The 16,596-nt window shown below is 34.9% G+C and overlaps 1 protein-coding gene across 1 annotated transcript in view; it reads right to left on the reverse strand.

Annotated features, from left to right (window-relative positions):
- The window catches only part of Il1rapl1 (interleukin 1 receptor accessory protein like 1), a 1,314,477-nt gene that overhangs the window by 1,015,074 nt on the left and 282,807 nt on the right, over window positions 1-16,596 (reverse strand). The window lies entirely within an intron of this gene.

Here is a 16,596-nt window from a genome sequence, read left to right on the forward strand (position 1 = left end):
TCCCTGGTGATGTGAGTAGCAGTCCAGTCATCCTTGTTCCACATCTAGCATCCTCCTATGAGTGAGTACATACCATGTTTGTCTTTCTGAGTCTGGGTTACCTCACTCAGGATGATTTTTTCTAGATCCATCCATTTGTCTGCAAACCTCATGATGCCATTGTTTTTCTCTGCTGAGTAGTATTCCATTGTGCATATGTACCACATTTTGTTTATCCATTCTTCAGTTGAAGGGCATCTAGGTTGTTTCCATGTTCTGGCTATTACAAACAATGCTGATATGAACATAGCTGAACAAGTGCTCTTGTGGTGTGGTTGAGCATTCCTTGGGTATATGCCCAAGAGTGGTATAGCTGGATCTTGGGGGAGATGGATTCCCAATTTTCTAAGAAAGCGCCATATTGATTTCCAAAGTGGTTGTACAAGCTTGCATTCCCACCAGCAGTGGAGGAGAGTTCCCCTAGCTCCACATCCTTTCCAGCATAAGGTGTCTTCAGTGTTTTTGATCTTAGCCATTCTGACAGGCATAAGGTGGTATCTTAGAGTTGTTTTGATTTGCATTTCCTGAAGATTAGGGATATTGAGCAATTCCTTAAATGTCTTTCAGCCATTTGAGTTTCCTCTGTTGAGAATTGTCTGTTTAGTTCTAGAGCCCATTTCTTAATTGGACTGTTGGGCATTTTGATGTCTAATTTCTTGAGTTCCTTATATATTCTGGATATCAGACCTCTGTCAGATGTGGGGTTGGTGAGGACCTTTTCCCATTCTGTAGGCTGTCGCTTTGCCTTGTTGACGGTATCCTTTGCTCTACAAAAGCTTCTCAGTTTCAAGAGGTCCCATTGATTGATTGTTTCTCTCAGTGTCTGTGCTACTGGTGTTATATTTAGGAAGTGATGGAAGAGATCTACATGAGCAGCCTGGACATGAGTGTGGGTAATGAAGGGCGAGGGTCGAGGGAAAGAGAGTTTGAGGGAGCGGGAGATCCCAGCTGGATCAACAACAGAGAGGGAGAACAAGGAAAAGGAGACCATGGTAAATGAAGACCACATGAGAATAGGAAGAAGCAAAGTGCTAGAGAGGTCCCACAGAAATCCACAAAGATACCCACACAACAGACTGCTGGCAATGGTCGAGATACAGACCGAACTGACCTACTCTGGTGATGGGATGGCCAAACACCCTAATTGTCGTACTAGAAACCCCATCCAACTACTGAGGTATCTGGATGCAGAGATCCATGGCTAGGCCCCGGGTGGAGCTCTGGGAGTCCAATTAGCGAGAATGAGGAGGGTTTATATGAGCGAGAATTGTTGAGACCAAGGTTGGATAAAGCACAGGGACAAATAGCCAAACAAATGGAAACACATGAACTATGAACCAATGACTGAGGGGTCACCAACTGGATCAGGCCCTCTGAATGGGTGAGACAGTTGATTGGCTTGATCTGTTTGGGAGGCGTTCAGGCAGTGGGACCAGGTCCTATGCTCATTGCATGAGTTGGCTGTTTGAAACCTGGGGCCTATGCAGGATTGCTTGGCTCGGCCTGGGAGGAGGGGACTAGACCTACCTGGACTGAGTCTACCAGGTTGATCTCAGTCCGTGGGGGAGGCTTTGCCCTGGAGGAGGTGGGAATGGGGGGTGTGCTGGGGGGAAGGTGAAGGGGGCCATAGGGGGGAGAACAAGGGAATCTGTGGCTGATATGTAGAACTGAATTGTATTGCAAAATTAAAAAAAATTAAAAAAAGGAAAAGTAAAAAAAAATTAAGATCCTCCAGAGTATAGTTAATAAAAATTTCTACATAAAAATTCTAGATAAATTCAAACTTCAAGAGAAATTTTATAAAACTCTTCAACACATCAACATGACTTATTGAATGTTTAATAAAATAAAGTTAAGAAAACAAAAATCAATGTAAAGTATCAGTATATATTATCAATACTGGGCCCCAGAGGCTCCAGGAAGCCCTGGTGAATTTGGAAGTATCCATGATTTTGTATTGGACTTATGGACTTAGATCATGTCAAACATTCATAAATCCAAAATAATACCTGGCCATAGACGAACTTTAGCTTCCTATCAATATATTCTTGAGGATAATCTTTAGAAATACTAAAAATATTTCAATCCATGAATATGAAATGAAATACTTTAGCCTTTGGATAATTAATGCATTCTTATAAATTGCCTTCATATATTGTGATAGAAAAGAAAAATTTGCTAAATATTTGTTCAAGTAAATAAATTTATTATTTTTCAAAAAACAGTTGTTAGAGATTATTAGCAGAATATCTGAGACCATACTACTAGACTAATGGACTTAAGCAGTAACTCTTACTAGTTAATTGAACATACGTGTCCATTTTTTTTTCTTTTAATACCTCTGTATGGGGTTGAGCATGTATGACATAGAACATAATGAATTATGATGTCTGGATAATCATCACCATTTTTATTTACCTGTATTATGTGTGTCGTATCTTATAACAAAATTGTTCAAACAAAAGCTGAACAAGTACAATAACAATGGACATGATAATATTTACTGGGGAGAACCAAAGAGACCTGATCTCTCCACAAAGAACAATGGGCAAATAAGGAATGCCGAGAGTAAGAGAAATAGTCTTCCCTAGGAAAGAGCATGCTACGTGGTTATCCAGTGCCAAATAGTCAGCCATGAAAAACATATTTAAAGTAACATTATACTGACCAAGTAGATTATATTTAGAAATATATATATATATATATATATATATATATGCACACACATATACATAGATGCCTGAAACAACAATCAATGGAAAAAGTGGCCCTGAATTTGAAAGAGAGCAAGGAGGGGCTTATGGGAGGGTTTGGAGGAAAGAAAGCAAAAGGCAAAATAATGTAATTATAGTTTCAAAAATAGAAGGAACAATAATTAAAAAAGTTAAAATGGAGAGATATATTCTTAAGGGAAGAACATGAAATATTTCTATCATATTATGTTGAAAAGAAATGTTCATGTATCATTAAAAACTTAAAATCAAATATCAATTATAATTAACTTAGTGCACAGTTTGGTAGTAAAGTTGACTTTATACCCCTCCTAACAAGTTCATTTTCATTTGATTCTACATAAGCCAACCATCCCCACTGTAATTACATTAGCTGCTCAATAGATAAGTGCATAAATAAATAAATAATAACTGTCCAAATTAACATTGTTTTCTTAAATAAAAATATTTTTGAGAGATTCATATTTGAATGCTGTATTTACATCATTTTGACCCTTTATTTTCCCCACTACAAATTTCTCATTTCCCCAACTCCCTGTCAATTTATTGACCTCTTATCAATTATTATTATTATTATACACACATCACACACACAAACACACACAAGAACACACACACACACACACACACACACACACACACACACACACACACAAATACAACATTCTGTGCCCATTTAGTGTTGCTCTTATGTATAAGCATTTGGGACTGATCACTTGGAATTGAATAACGTTTCAAGAGGCTTATCCCTAGAGAAAATTGATTCTCCCTCGCTCAGCAGCCATTAATTGTCTGTAGATCTTCACCTGTGGGGGGGGGGGGTTGTAAAATTTTTACTACCCACATTGACACATTAGTTGGTGTTATCATTTAAGCTTCTTATAACAATTCTTTATACAAGAAGAATTGAACATGGTACATTTAGGTTGGTATAAAATGTGCTCAGTGTATTAGGAAGAACAATGTTACCCTTAAAGAAAATGTTGACCCCAGTTCTAATCTGTAAAATTTATTCATGTTAATATGCCAAGCAAATGAAAAATAAGATAGCAGATGTAACTGAAGCTGAAAAATCTGTTAATTTCAAAATTGGGGAAATATTTTTGATTTTCCACGTTTGGTAATCTAATCAGAAAATCCACAAAAGGAGAAAAATTGAGCTAAACATAAATAATAGTAGCAATGATGAAGCTTGGAGTGGCTGCCTTTGGTGATGGAGTATGGGAACCACAATTCAGAGAATATAGATAATCTCTTGAAATGGGAGAAGAAAAGCAAGCAGATTCCTCCTATTTTCTGCAGGAGTAACTCAGCCTCTGAGTTCTCAACTTCATATAATTGGACTTTAGATATCCAGATTTCAATATAATACATTTGGTTTTAAGCCATTAAGTTTATGATTATTTGGATAAAGGAGAAATAGGACACTAATATAAACACTGGGACCTGGAAGTGACATGTTGATGTAACAAATACCTAAAATGTGGGGTTGGATAGGGAACAGAAGTTCAAATTTAAGAAGCATGATAGAGTGTTCATTATTTGCTATTTTGCCAACTGTATCATTCTATTATTCTTGGTATTTATTCCAAACCATTTACTGTATGATTTTGACATAATGGGCAGTATTCTTTCTCCTTTAAAGAACTAATATGTTTTTGTTGTTGCATATTAAATATTAAATGCACTTTGATTAATCATTATTTTCATGGAAGTTTCAGGAAATATCACAATTAAATTCTTAACCAGTTAAGAATAACCATCTTTAGCCTTGATTTTTTAGAAAAACCATGTTCTTTTTCCATTAGAGGGCTCTTGTTTTATTTTTAATTTAGTGGCCCTATTGTACTTGGTCATTTATATGTAAATTGCAGAAAATCTCTTTCTCTAGAAAGGCTGAGAAAGGGAGGAAAACTAACATAAATTCAGCACCTATAGTTTGTTCCAGAAACCAAATAATTAAAATGTCTTTACTGGGCACCTAATTTTCTCAGTTTCTAAGTGAGAAAGCACCCACAAAAACTCAGGTTCTTGCTAATGGCTGCCTGCTCCATGGTCTTTGTACTGGGACTGTCTATGTTCCAATATCAGCCCTTACTAAAACTATACATTATCTAGAAGTGCTGAACTTGAAACACAAGGAGTGGGTAATAAAAAAGAAAATCAATTTCCTACTCCTAAGTCCAACACTACACAGTAATATTCATTTGTAGGATTTCTGAGGCTTACTAATTTACTTCTCCTTTAGACATCTTCAATTTAAGGTAAAAGATGATCAAATTTTATTTGACATTAGACAGCAGAGCAACTGTAAAATTGTAGAAAGCCTCTAGCCTCTTCTCCAGGAGCAGCTACCCACCCACTGAGCTTTTTAAAACCCTAGCTATAGCTTATGGGTCAACAAATGGAACTAATGCAGCCAGTGGCCTGATCTGTGATGGGAACTAAAAAGTCAAGCTTAGTAATATCACCTAGCAATTTTCTTGTTTATGGATCCACCTAATGAGATGTGATCCTAGAAGTAGCATAGAAACTACAATCTCCTCCACACAGGGAATAAGAAAGAAAGCCAATTTTCACAGAGGTGAATAAAAGCAAATAAATACTTAGAATGCACTTAGAATTACTTGTTCAGCAATTGTCTATTTCCTTGCTATTCAAAATATCCTGGGGCCACTACTAACATCACCTGGGGACTTGCTAAAGTGGTAGATTCTAAAGTTCCTCTACTATACTATAATCTGCACTTTAAACATGAACTCTAGGTGATACTTATGAACATCAAAGATCAAAAAGCATCAGTCCTTTTCACTGGACTATAAAATATGCATCAAGTTGGAAACATTAAATATCTACTTATAAAGGAATGAAATAGAAATGCTTTTTCACACCATGCATAAACTTTACCTCAAAACAAACCACAAATTTAAATGTAAAAGCTATAACTATGACACTCTTGGGATGAAATAATAGAAAGCATGTGGCCTTGGGTTAGGCAGTATATTAATATAAACTGAACACAAAGGGGATTAAAAGTAGGTAAATTAAAAGCAGTTCCTATCTCCACTAAAATTGTGTCTTGTGTTCAAAAGACTCTTTATAGACAATGTAATAGGAAACTCACTTATTGAGGAAAAATACATACAAATAATACCACAAAATGATTTCCAAAATATGCAGAGATTTGAAAGGGAAAACTCTTCATTTAATGAGGAAAAATTATTTACAAATAATACCACATAAGTATTTCCAGAATGTGTGAAGGTTGAAATACTTACATAGGTCAGAAAATTACTAGAGGCCTTTGGGAGGGGCTTTCAAGGAAGGGAGACACAATGTACTGATATAAGGGGTTAAGAGGGAACAGGAAGGGCTAATATAGGGCAAGGAAGGGTAGGATGGGGTAGAAAAGAAAAACTTAGAGGGATAAATAATATAAAAGAATTGAACTCAAGCAAAAACTTATTACTGTAGAAAGGTCCTAAATTATGTTTATACATACACATAAAAAGAGTTAAAATAGAGTTATGATAAAATGGGCCAACAATACCCCTTACTACACAGAAAAGGCTAACATATAAGCTGGGTTCCAGGAAAGGATAACTTCTTCCAAATTGTTGACAAATAAGGTCCTCAAGATGCCCCCAAATTACAGCTATTATTGGTGCTCTTGTTTACCCTCCACAACTTGATTGTAAGATCCTATTGCTGAAGACACCACATACTTAAGTCATACAACTTGGAGAAACCAAGCTGGTACTGATTTGATGTAAATCCTTACTGGTTAGCTTTCATAGTGCTAGATGATGCTATACATACTACTGGAAGAGAAAACCCATCAGTCGTCTCACCCAACTGTGAACCCTCTGAATTACAATAATGACTGTTGTGGTGTGGCAAAGCATGTCCACTGGTATAATACTAGACTGGATATTTTGGAATTTAAGGCCCAGTCCACAAGATGAAACCCATACATGGTATCTTTATTGAACCAAGATCTATAGTTAGGCAGATATGGTAGTTTGAATGTAATTGGCTCCTATAATCTCACAGGGAGTGGCACTGTTAGGAGGTGTGGCTTTGTTGGAGTGGGTATAGTCTTGATGGAGAAATTATGTCATTGTGGGGCTGGGCTTTGAGGTTCTCTATACTCAGGATATCACCCAGTGTCTCAGTTGACTTCCTGTTGCCTACAACATGTAGGACTTGTTGGGCGGTGGTAGCTCATGCCTAGCACTTGGGAAGCAGAGGCAGTTGGATCTCTGTGAGTTCAAGGCTAGCCTGGGCTACAGAGTGAGTTCCAGGAAAGGCACAAAGCTACACAGAGAAACCCTATCTCAAAAAAAAGACAAAACAAAAAACTTGTAGGACCCTCAGCTCTTTCTCCAGTACCATGTCTGCCTGCTTTTCATCATTCTCCCCACCATGATGTTAATGGACTGAACCTCTGAAACTGTGAGTCAATGTGGTGATATTGTGTTCTGCAAAATATTGTGTACCCTAATAAACTTATCTGGGGTCAGAGATCAGAACAGTCACCAGATAGACATAGAGGCCAGAAAATGGTGGCATATACACCTTTAATCCTAGCATTTCTAAAGCAGAAATCCATCTGGATCTCTGTGAGTTCAAGGCCACACTGGAAACAGCCAGGCATGGTGACTCACGCCTTTAATCCCAGGAAGTGATGGCAGAAAGCAGAAAGATATATAAGGTGTGAGGACCAGGAACTAGAAGCTTTTGGCTGGTTAAGCTTTTAGACTTTTGAGCAGCACAGTTCAGCTGCGATTCAGTCTGGATGAGGACTCAGAGGCTTCCAGTCTGAGGAAACAGGATCAGCTGAGGAATTGGCAAGGTGAGGTGGCTGTGGCTTGTTCTGCTTCTCTGATCTTCCCGCATTCACCCCAATACCTGGCTCCAGGTTTGTTTTTTATTAATAAGACCATTTAAGATTCATGCTACAGTCACCTCAATTATATTTTTCTTGAAAGAGTAGCTGTGGCCATGGTGTTTCTTTACAACAACAACAACCTTAACTAGGACAACAGATAACTGACTCTAGGAGAGAACCTACTACTATTATTCTAATAAATGGACACAATACTAAATAGACCCCTAATGGCTTATTGTTATGCCATAAATCAATGCATCTCTAACCTTCACCTGAAAAGCTACTATTTGTAGTAGACTGTGATTAAGACAAGTAACTCACACCTGCCCAAAGAACAGACAGTAAAATTCTGCAGAGTGCTCAATCCTAAAAAGAACATGTATGAACACATGCCTCCGGCTCAGAGATAATTGAAGAAGGTGCAGAAAGAGTGTAAAACATCTGATTGTAGATCATTTTAAGAAAACAGTTTCTTTCGGACAGACAAGTGTTGCTGCATGTATTTACTCACAGGAGTTACAATAGTATGCACAAAACCTGTGTAAATACTTCAATCCATATCAAGTCCCAAATCAAGGTGGACACAAAGTCCACCTCCTTTAGCTGAGGAACTTTTAGCAATTGATATCTTTTGAAAGATTCCATTTCTTTAACACTGTATCACCTGGTAAGTGAACCATACTCTAGTAGTGGAAAATGACACACCTAAAAATATTTGGGCAGCACAAAATTGTCTTGAGTTTAAAAAACATTTTTAAATCACAAAAAAGTTGTATAGCTAGGGCAGAGAGGTGGATGCCGGAAGAGTTAGAGGACAGAGGGTGAATACAAAACATATGGGATCAAATTGTCAAAGAAGTAACAAAGATAATTTTAAAAGCAAAGGAAAAAAAGAACTTTGAGAATTCAACAAGGATGCAATTACAATTTAAAATGGCCAAGGGATAAGAACCAATCTTCAAAAACAAAACACACAAATAGTCATTAAGTACATAAAAACGTGTTTAGTATTATTAGAGAATAGAAAAAGGAAAAATTAAAACCACAATGGCATATCTTTTCACACCACTAAGGTGACTTTAGTAAAAATCTTAATCACAAGAGCTGGCAATGATGCATAAAAATTAATATCTTCTTATAATAATACTGGGAAGAAAAAAATACAGCTATTATTAGTTCTGTTAGTTCCTCAAAGTTACATAGTTTATAATTGAGCAACTCCAGTTATATCCCCCAAAGACAAAGGAGATACCACTTTAGAAAAACATGCAAATGTATGTTCATAAAAATGTGATACAGTTTAACAATTCAGCACACTTATTTGCATGACTATGTGTATGCAATCAAAATAATTACACTGCATATCATTTAGGTATAGTCTACTTAAACTTTCTTAATATTTGTGTTGCTTCTACAGGTTATATAGTTCTGTATGTAATTGCGATATTCTGTTTTGTTTTGTTTAATATCACCTGGCAAATATTTTAAAACAATTTTCAATGATTTGAAAAAAAAAGCAATATTCCTATCATAGTTCCTGATGGCATTTCTTTATTATTATTATTATTATTATTATTATTATTATTATTATTATTTCATACAATACATCCCATCCTCTATTTTCCTTCCCTCCCTTCATCCCAAATTCCCACCACTTTTCTTCTCCCCCAGATCCACTCCTCCTCTGGTTCCCTTCAAAAAGGAGCAAACCTCTCAAGGATATCAACTCAATTGAGCATAATAAGATATAATCAGAGTAGGCACAAAGTCTCATATCAAGGCTAGGAAAGGCTACCCAGTAGGAGGAAAAAGGTCCCAAGAGTAGGTAAAAATGTCAAAGACAACCCCACTCCCACTGTTAGAAGTCCCACAAAAATACTAAGCTAACAACCACAACACATAAGCGGAGGATCTAGCAAGACTCATGCAGGGTTCTGTGATTGCAGCTTCAGTCTCTGGAGCCCCTATGAGCCTCTCTTAGTTTATTTTGTAGGCCATGTTCACCTGGTCCCCTCAACTCTTCTGGCTCCTGCAATTATATTCCTCTTTCTCAATATAATCCGACTACAATTGGCTCATGTTGTATTCTGAAGCATAATTCTGTAACTATTCTTTTAGTGAAATTATATTTTCAGGCCTCATGTTTATTATTTGCTCATAAAATGTAGTCATTTGCAAATAATACTTTTTGCATTAGCAAAACCTAATGTTATATATATATATATATATATATATATATATATATATATATATATACCCCTTTATGTCAAAGATCATCTTGTAATTCTTGGTCATCAGTGCTTGTTAATCATTTTTTAATTGGTTTTGCATACAAGTCACCTATAGCTTCATAGTCATGAAAAGTATCAATGAATATTACTAGTGGAGAACCAATTATGATTTTCAAAAAAGATTATAAGCTTCAACAAATGCTTTCACTGTTATTTATGCATTACAGTTTGAACACCTACAATTCACAACCCTGAAATATAAAATGTGAAACTTCTTAGACTGTTATTTGGACAGTTCTGCAACTGACCTCTTATGACAGGCTTCAGTTAAGTAACAAGTACACAACACAATTTGTTCAGAGTCTTGGGGGGCGGGGATATGAACCCATTCCATAGCCCTTTCAACTGTGACTCACAAACTATTTCAAATATTCCAAAATATGAAAGAATCTGAAGTGGCCAACACCTCTGGTCCTCAAGCATTCCAGACAAAGAATACCCAACTTACACAAACTAAAAAGCACATTATTACCATCCATTCACATAACAACTTCAACAATGCCTTATACTAAGGGCAAAATGATTATTTGTTGCTCAGTTGAGGGACTAAAGCTCTTGGACTTACAGTGATGCAAGACAATTTGACATTGGCTAATATTTTCCATAAAGAACTTCATTACAAAATAATTAAATGGACTAAGTATGGTAGTGCACACAAGAGGCTGAGGAGGCGGACGGCACTCAGAAGGTCAGCATGTAGAAACTTCAAAACCATGAACGGTACAGAGTGAGACCCTTTTTTTTCAAAAACAGCATCAAATTACTATAATGAGTATGCATAATACATTCAGTAGTTTACCAAATATTATTCAGCAACATTTTTCATCTTTTTAATGTAATAATAAATTAAGTGATTCTGAATTATTAAACTAATTGGGAAATACATCTTGTTTAAGCAAGGCCATAATACAGTTTAAAAAAAATGCTCAATAGAAAAATGAGTCCATGCTGCACTATAGAGCAAAAAATAAATAATAGAATGTGTTCTCTATAATTTTCTCTGGTAACTTGAATACCTGAAAATTTAAATGTAATACATCATTCTCTAAAAATACATTTAAAATATTCATAAAATAAATTATTGTATAATTACCCACATCTTTCTTGAAAGGCAATCTCACTTAATATTGACCAGAAATGAATATGCAATTAGAAATACTTTATTCGGAAACTAGGGGTAATTAACTGCCATGAAATTAAAACACACTATCAATGCATTGTCCGAAAATATTAAATATATACTAAAATGTGTGGGGTTTTCAAGTCAGTTCCAATTTCTACTGTAGAGAAGTATTCATGCCTTAAAGATCCTAAGTATGTAAAGTAGCAGAGACATTTAAGGTAAGGTGTTTGTTCTAAACTGAAGGAGGATTTCATAACCCTTTAAGATTTTCTTTTATCTAGACTGTCTCACCTTATGTATCTCTAAAGTTTAAGGAATGAACAGTGCAAACAAAGAAAGCAAACTCTCTTCAAGCAACTATAAGGTTAAAGAGATTACGAGAAAAAAAAAAAAAACAATAACAAAAACTCACATCTAAATTCAAGTACTGTAGTACTACCGTATTGGAAGCAGATTACTAGCATAATCTGTCCAGTTTAAGAAAATATCGAGGATTTATAACAATTGAAAAGGAATACAATAGATGCTGATAAAGAAGCTTCTTTCAGCAAAAAAAAAAAGTGTCTAGCCTGAGGGAAAGAAGAGCCAGGCATCTCTGGATACTGTAAATTCCCTGTAGAAAAGCTTCCTTACAATGTGCCCTTTAGAAAGGGAAACAAAGAGAGTGAATCTATTAGGAAAGGTAGGAGAAACTATAGCCAAGTTCTCAAACCCTTAAATAAGATATTACATTTTTTTTCTGGAGAGGGTTTCTCCCTTAGGCAGTCTGCTTAATAACTTGAAAGATTTTGGAGAGAAAAGAAGAGTAAAAAAATAGATCTTCAGAAAAAGAAGACGGAAAGATACATGCTTCATTCGAAATATTATCAGCTTAGTAATTTCTAGTCTACTCTTTCAAATTCACATGGAAATGTTTTATTTGCAAATATGTTATGCCAAGCTCTTCAGGAACATACTGTGTCACACATCCACAAATATTTTAATGTTAATAACTTGTATCATTAATGATATTATGTTTTACTTCTCAACCAAACAAATTATTTCTTAAATTTTATGTATGGCAACTTTCAGTGTTTATTTCATTTGTATATAGCTTTGCCTTATCTTCTAAGAACAGTGTGACCTTTTCCAAACATAAAGTCACAGTTATATTCTAGTATATATATGAAACAAAATTAAATATAAGTACAGTGTTATTAGTAGAGTGTTAATGATATCATAAAGCAACATAGTAATTTAATATCATTGTATATGACCCTGAAAATCATTGAAATAAAAGGAACTAGACATAACCTCCATAATAAAATTATTATCTGATGAAAAATATTGAAGTTAATAGAAATACCTGATAATTTTAACCTGAATCATAACTTTATGGTAATAGAAAAACTGCACTGTACAAATTAACTTTGATTTTTACAAGATAATATAGGGCTTGCAAGGTGGCTCAGCAGGTACGTGTGAAGATCTAAGCTTAAACTCATATGGGGAAGGAAAAAAATTGACTTCTACAAGTTGTTTTCTCAATTCCACTTCCATATGCACACAATGGGTCATACACACACACACACACACACACACACACACACACACACACACACACACAGTAAACAAATAAATGTAAAAAGATAGAAATAAGTAGAAAACCAGTTGTATTTGTTAACTATTCTAAGTTCTGATTTTCTTTCAATGTTAGCATAATAACCACAATTGAAACTCATTTTCTGGAAAAAAAGAAGTCAGTTTCTAAAGAGAACAGAATACTATAGAAATATCTAATGCTATTATTTTTAAATAAGAGGAAAGAATTAAAACAAAATGAGAAAATATCCTAGTGAGGAAATGACAAAATGCAGTTTACAAAGGATTTTGCATCACTTATCCCATACATGAATGCCTACAATTCATTTCAGTGATATCTCCAAAACTGTCTGTTTCCATAGTTCTAAAACTATTTCTTCCATTCATGATGAAAAATGATAGGAAGTGTAAATATTTTCATGGTGTTATATGCAGTAAGAAAATTTAACATGTAGTGTCGTCTATGCTTCTCAGCCTTCTGCCTCTTCACCAGCCCAGCCATGGTCTAGCAGTAAAATGTAATCAGTAGCAAATATTCTACTCATACAGTTTTACTTTGTTCTTCATTAATGCTAAAGTGAAGTGAGGACCTTAACCTTGTGCTAAGAGGCTGACTGCCTATCCAGTGAGCTTTTTGAGATAATATTAAGGCCAAACACCAGGCCAAGCTCTGGGAGTCCAGTCCACGAGAGGGAAGAGAGATTGTATGAGCAAGGGGGCATCAAGATCATGATGGGGAAATCTACAGAGACAAACAAACCAAACTAGTGGGAACTCATAAATTTAGATCAACAGTTGTGGAGCCTGTATGAGACTGGACTAGGCCCTCTGCATAGTGAGACAGTTGTGTAGCTTGATCTGCTTAAAGGGCTCCCTGGCAGTAGGATCAGAATCCATCCCTGGTGCATGAGCAGGCTTTTTGGAGCCCACTTCTATGATGGGAAACCTCACATAGCCTTGAGGCTGGGGCGGGGGGGGGGGGTGGAGGTTACCCGCCTCTACTAAATGATGTACCTCCCCATGGGAGGCTTTACCATATTGTAGGAGGGAATGGGGGATGAGTTGGGAGGGGGAGGCTGGAGGGGTGGGAGAAGGGAAGAGGGGGATCTTTGGTATGTAAATGAATAAAAAAAATTGTTAATAAAAACAAAAAAGATTAACTTTTTTGCTTAGTTTTCAACAGTGTGTGGCCCATTAGGATGACAGAACTAATTATACAGGGTCCTTAGACACAACACACCACATCACTTCATCATGATTGTGTTCAAAACCTTACTAGTAATTCCCAGCCTAATTTGGAAATACTCACACTCAAATCACTAATCAATGCTAATATTCTTTGTTTTTCCTCTATAATGTATTACTGGAAATTAGTTAAAATTAAAATTAGTAGCCCTATTCAGTAGAAGTCCATTATTTACATATTCTTAAACTGATGAAAAGTAAAACATGAGTTCAGAAAATTATTTATGTTCCAAAAAAATATGAACATTAAAATTTATAACTGATTCAACATAAATTATTGAATAACCTGAAAGTAATTTTAATAATCATAATATTATTCATGTTGTTTTTCACTACATTCCTTCCTGGATATACAAGAATTATTAATAATTAACAAGGTAGACTTTGAAAAGTAAATAAACACATGTATATATGTACATATATACACACACATATGGATGGAACAGAGCAGTACATATCAACTTTGATGAAGATCAAAAGCACAAAAAGCCAAACTACAGTATGCTGCACAATGAATATTTTATCTCAACAACCCTTACATATGGTTGAAAATTCTAAAAAAATTATTACTATATTGCTGAAAATCTACTTCAATGGCAAAGAGATTGCCTAGCATATGTGAAATCCCAGGGTTGACTACTACCAGAATCATATATGCATGAAAATCCCTAGGGTCTGGGGAGGTACATCAGTCTGTAGAGTACTTGCCTCACAAGCCTGACAATATGAATTTAATCACCAGACCCTATGTGAGAAAGAAGGCTGTAGTAACACACATTTGCGATTCCTATGTTGATGAGACAGAGACATCTGGTCTGATACTTACTTCAAAGCAGATATATAGCATTCCTGTGAATGACACTAGAAGTTGTCTCTTGGTCTCCATAATCACACACACACACATACACACACACACACACACACACACACACACACACACACACACACACACACACACACACAAGCAGAAACAAATACATACATACACATATACATACATATGTACACATACACATACATAAAAAAGGAACTTCACTTATAAGGTTTTTGAATGAGATGTCTGTATAACCAGTTAGGGAGTGTATTTCTGGGAGACACTAATTAAAAGTGGTCAGCCCTGAAATTATATACATTCAAGCAATGATAATGGAATCAGTAGGTTGTGTGTGTGTGTGTGTGTGTACTCACATATATTCACACACATATATATATATATATATATATATATATATATATAAAACAATAAAAAGAAAAAGACTATTAATTTGAGAAAGGGGAGTAAAATGGAAAGGGTTAGAAGGAGGAAAGGGAAGAGAAGAATGATATAATTATATTTTAATTAAATATACTAAATAAAACCATGGAATACTTACTATTTTTCTCTAGATATTAGTTACAAAACTCAAGGTTTTGGAAACATTGATAATACAGGAAAAAGATTTATATAAAGCTTTTATTATGACTTATCTTTGTCTCTAATTAAAATATTATACATGAAAATACAATTTTAAGAAAAACTCAATTCAAGAATATATTACACAAAAATTATACTAGGAAAACACAGTACAAGCTCTTTAGATCCAGGTCTTTTCTTTTGTGATTAGCAATATCTCCAGGCTTTATTCTTTTATCTGTCCAGTATGTGGTTACACTTGTTTATTTAAATTCAAATGGAATACTTTCAGTTTCTCTTTGGTAATAGGTACATTTAAAGTGTGTTATAGCTACACAGACCTAAAGGCACCCTATTAAGTAGTGGAGAAAAAGTTTTCCATTTTATAAAAGGTTTATTTATTTTTATTTTTTGAAATTTAAATACAATTATATCATTTTCTCCTTTTCATTTCCTTTCTCCAACCCCTTCCATATATACTCACAAGTCTCCTGACTCAAATTCATGGCTGCATTTGTACAAGCTGCTCATTCTATATAATGTTTACTTATATATTTATGATTTATATTTTGTTATATTCTCCTATATTTTCAATATTTATCTTTGATGAAATATTTTCACATAGATATTCATTAATTCAATAGTAGTAAACTCATCTGCAATGAAAGAGTGCACTGAACAGATTTTGATAAAAGAGATGTTTTTTCAGAAAAATATACAACTGTGACTCACATGCATATAAAATAGATGCATGTCCAAGATTATATTTCTGATCATTCAGTAAGGAATCCTTGGCATGTGTTATAACATTTCACAGGGTTGTCTTCTATAGTTATCTTTTTGTGGTTGTAAATGGACATTAATAAACTTATAAACTGTCAATTTCAGCCATGTGTAAAACCATTTGTTTTAATCTATGTCTAAAATTTAGGTTATTGTATTTTTATATTATCCATTAAATGCCATGAATTTATAGTCACTTTATGCTTTTCCCATTGAAATTTTCTATTTTGTCTCAATGATCATCTTTAACATTTTTCAATTCTTATTTATCCTGTTCCTCACTATCTCACATTATTATAGGGTCAGTGCCTATAGATTTATTTTGTTCATTATTATTTCTTTGTAGCTGTTGATTTTTAATGTTCTTATAGCAATATGACCACTTAAAACCAAAACAGCTCTCTCACTCTCCCATTATCAAAGAACTTGCTTTGTTCAGAAAAAAGACCTTTAATAATTGCCTCAAACAGACTTTCTGGAGACTTCTTCAATATTTCTGAGAATGTGCCATACCTTGG

This window comes from Peromyscus californicus, unplaced genomic scaffold (genome assembly GCF_007827085.1).
Source record: "Peromyscus californicus insignis strain IS unplaced genomic scaffold, ASM782708v3 Scaffold_10__1_contigs__length_136768540, whole genome shotgun sequence".
In the NCBI taxonomy this organism is placed as follows: Eukaryota; Metazoa; Chordata; class Mammalia; order Rodentia; family Cricetidae; genus Peromyscus; species Peromyscus californicus.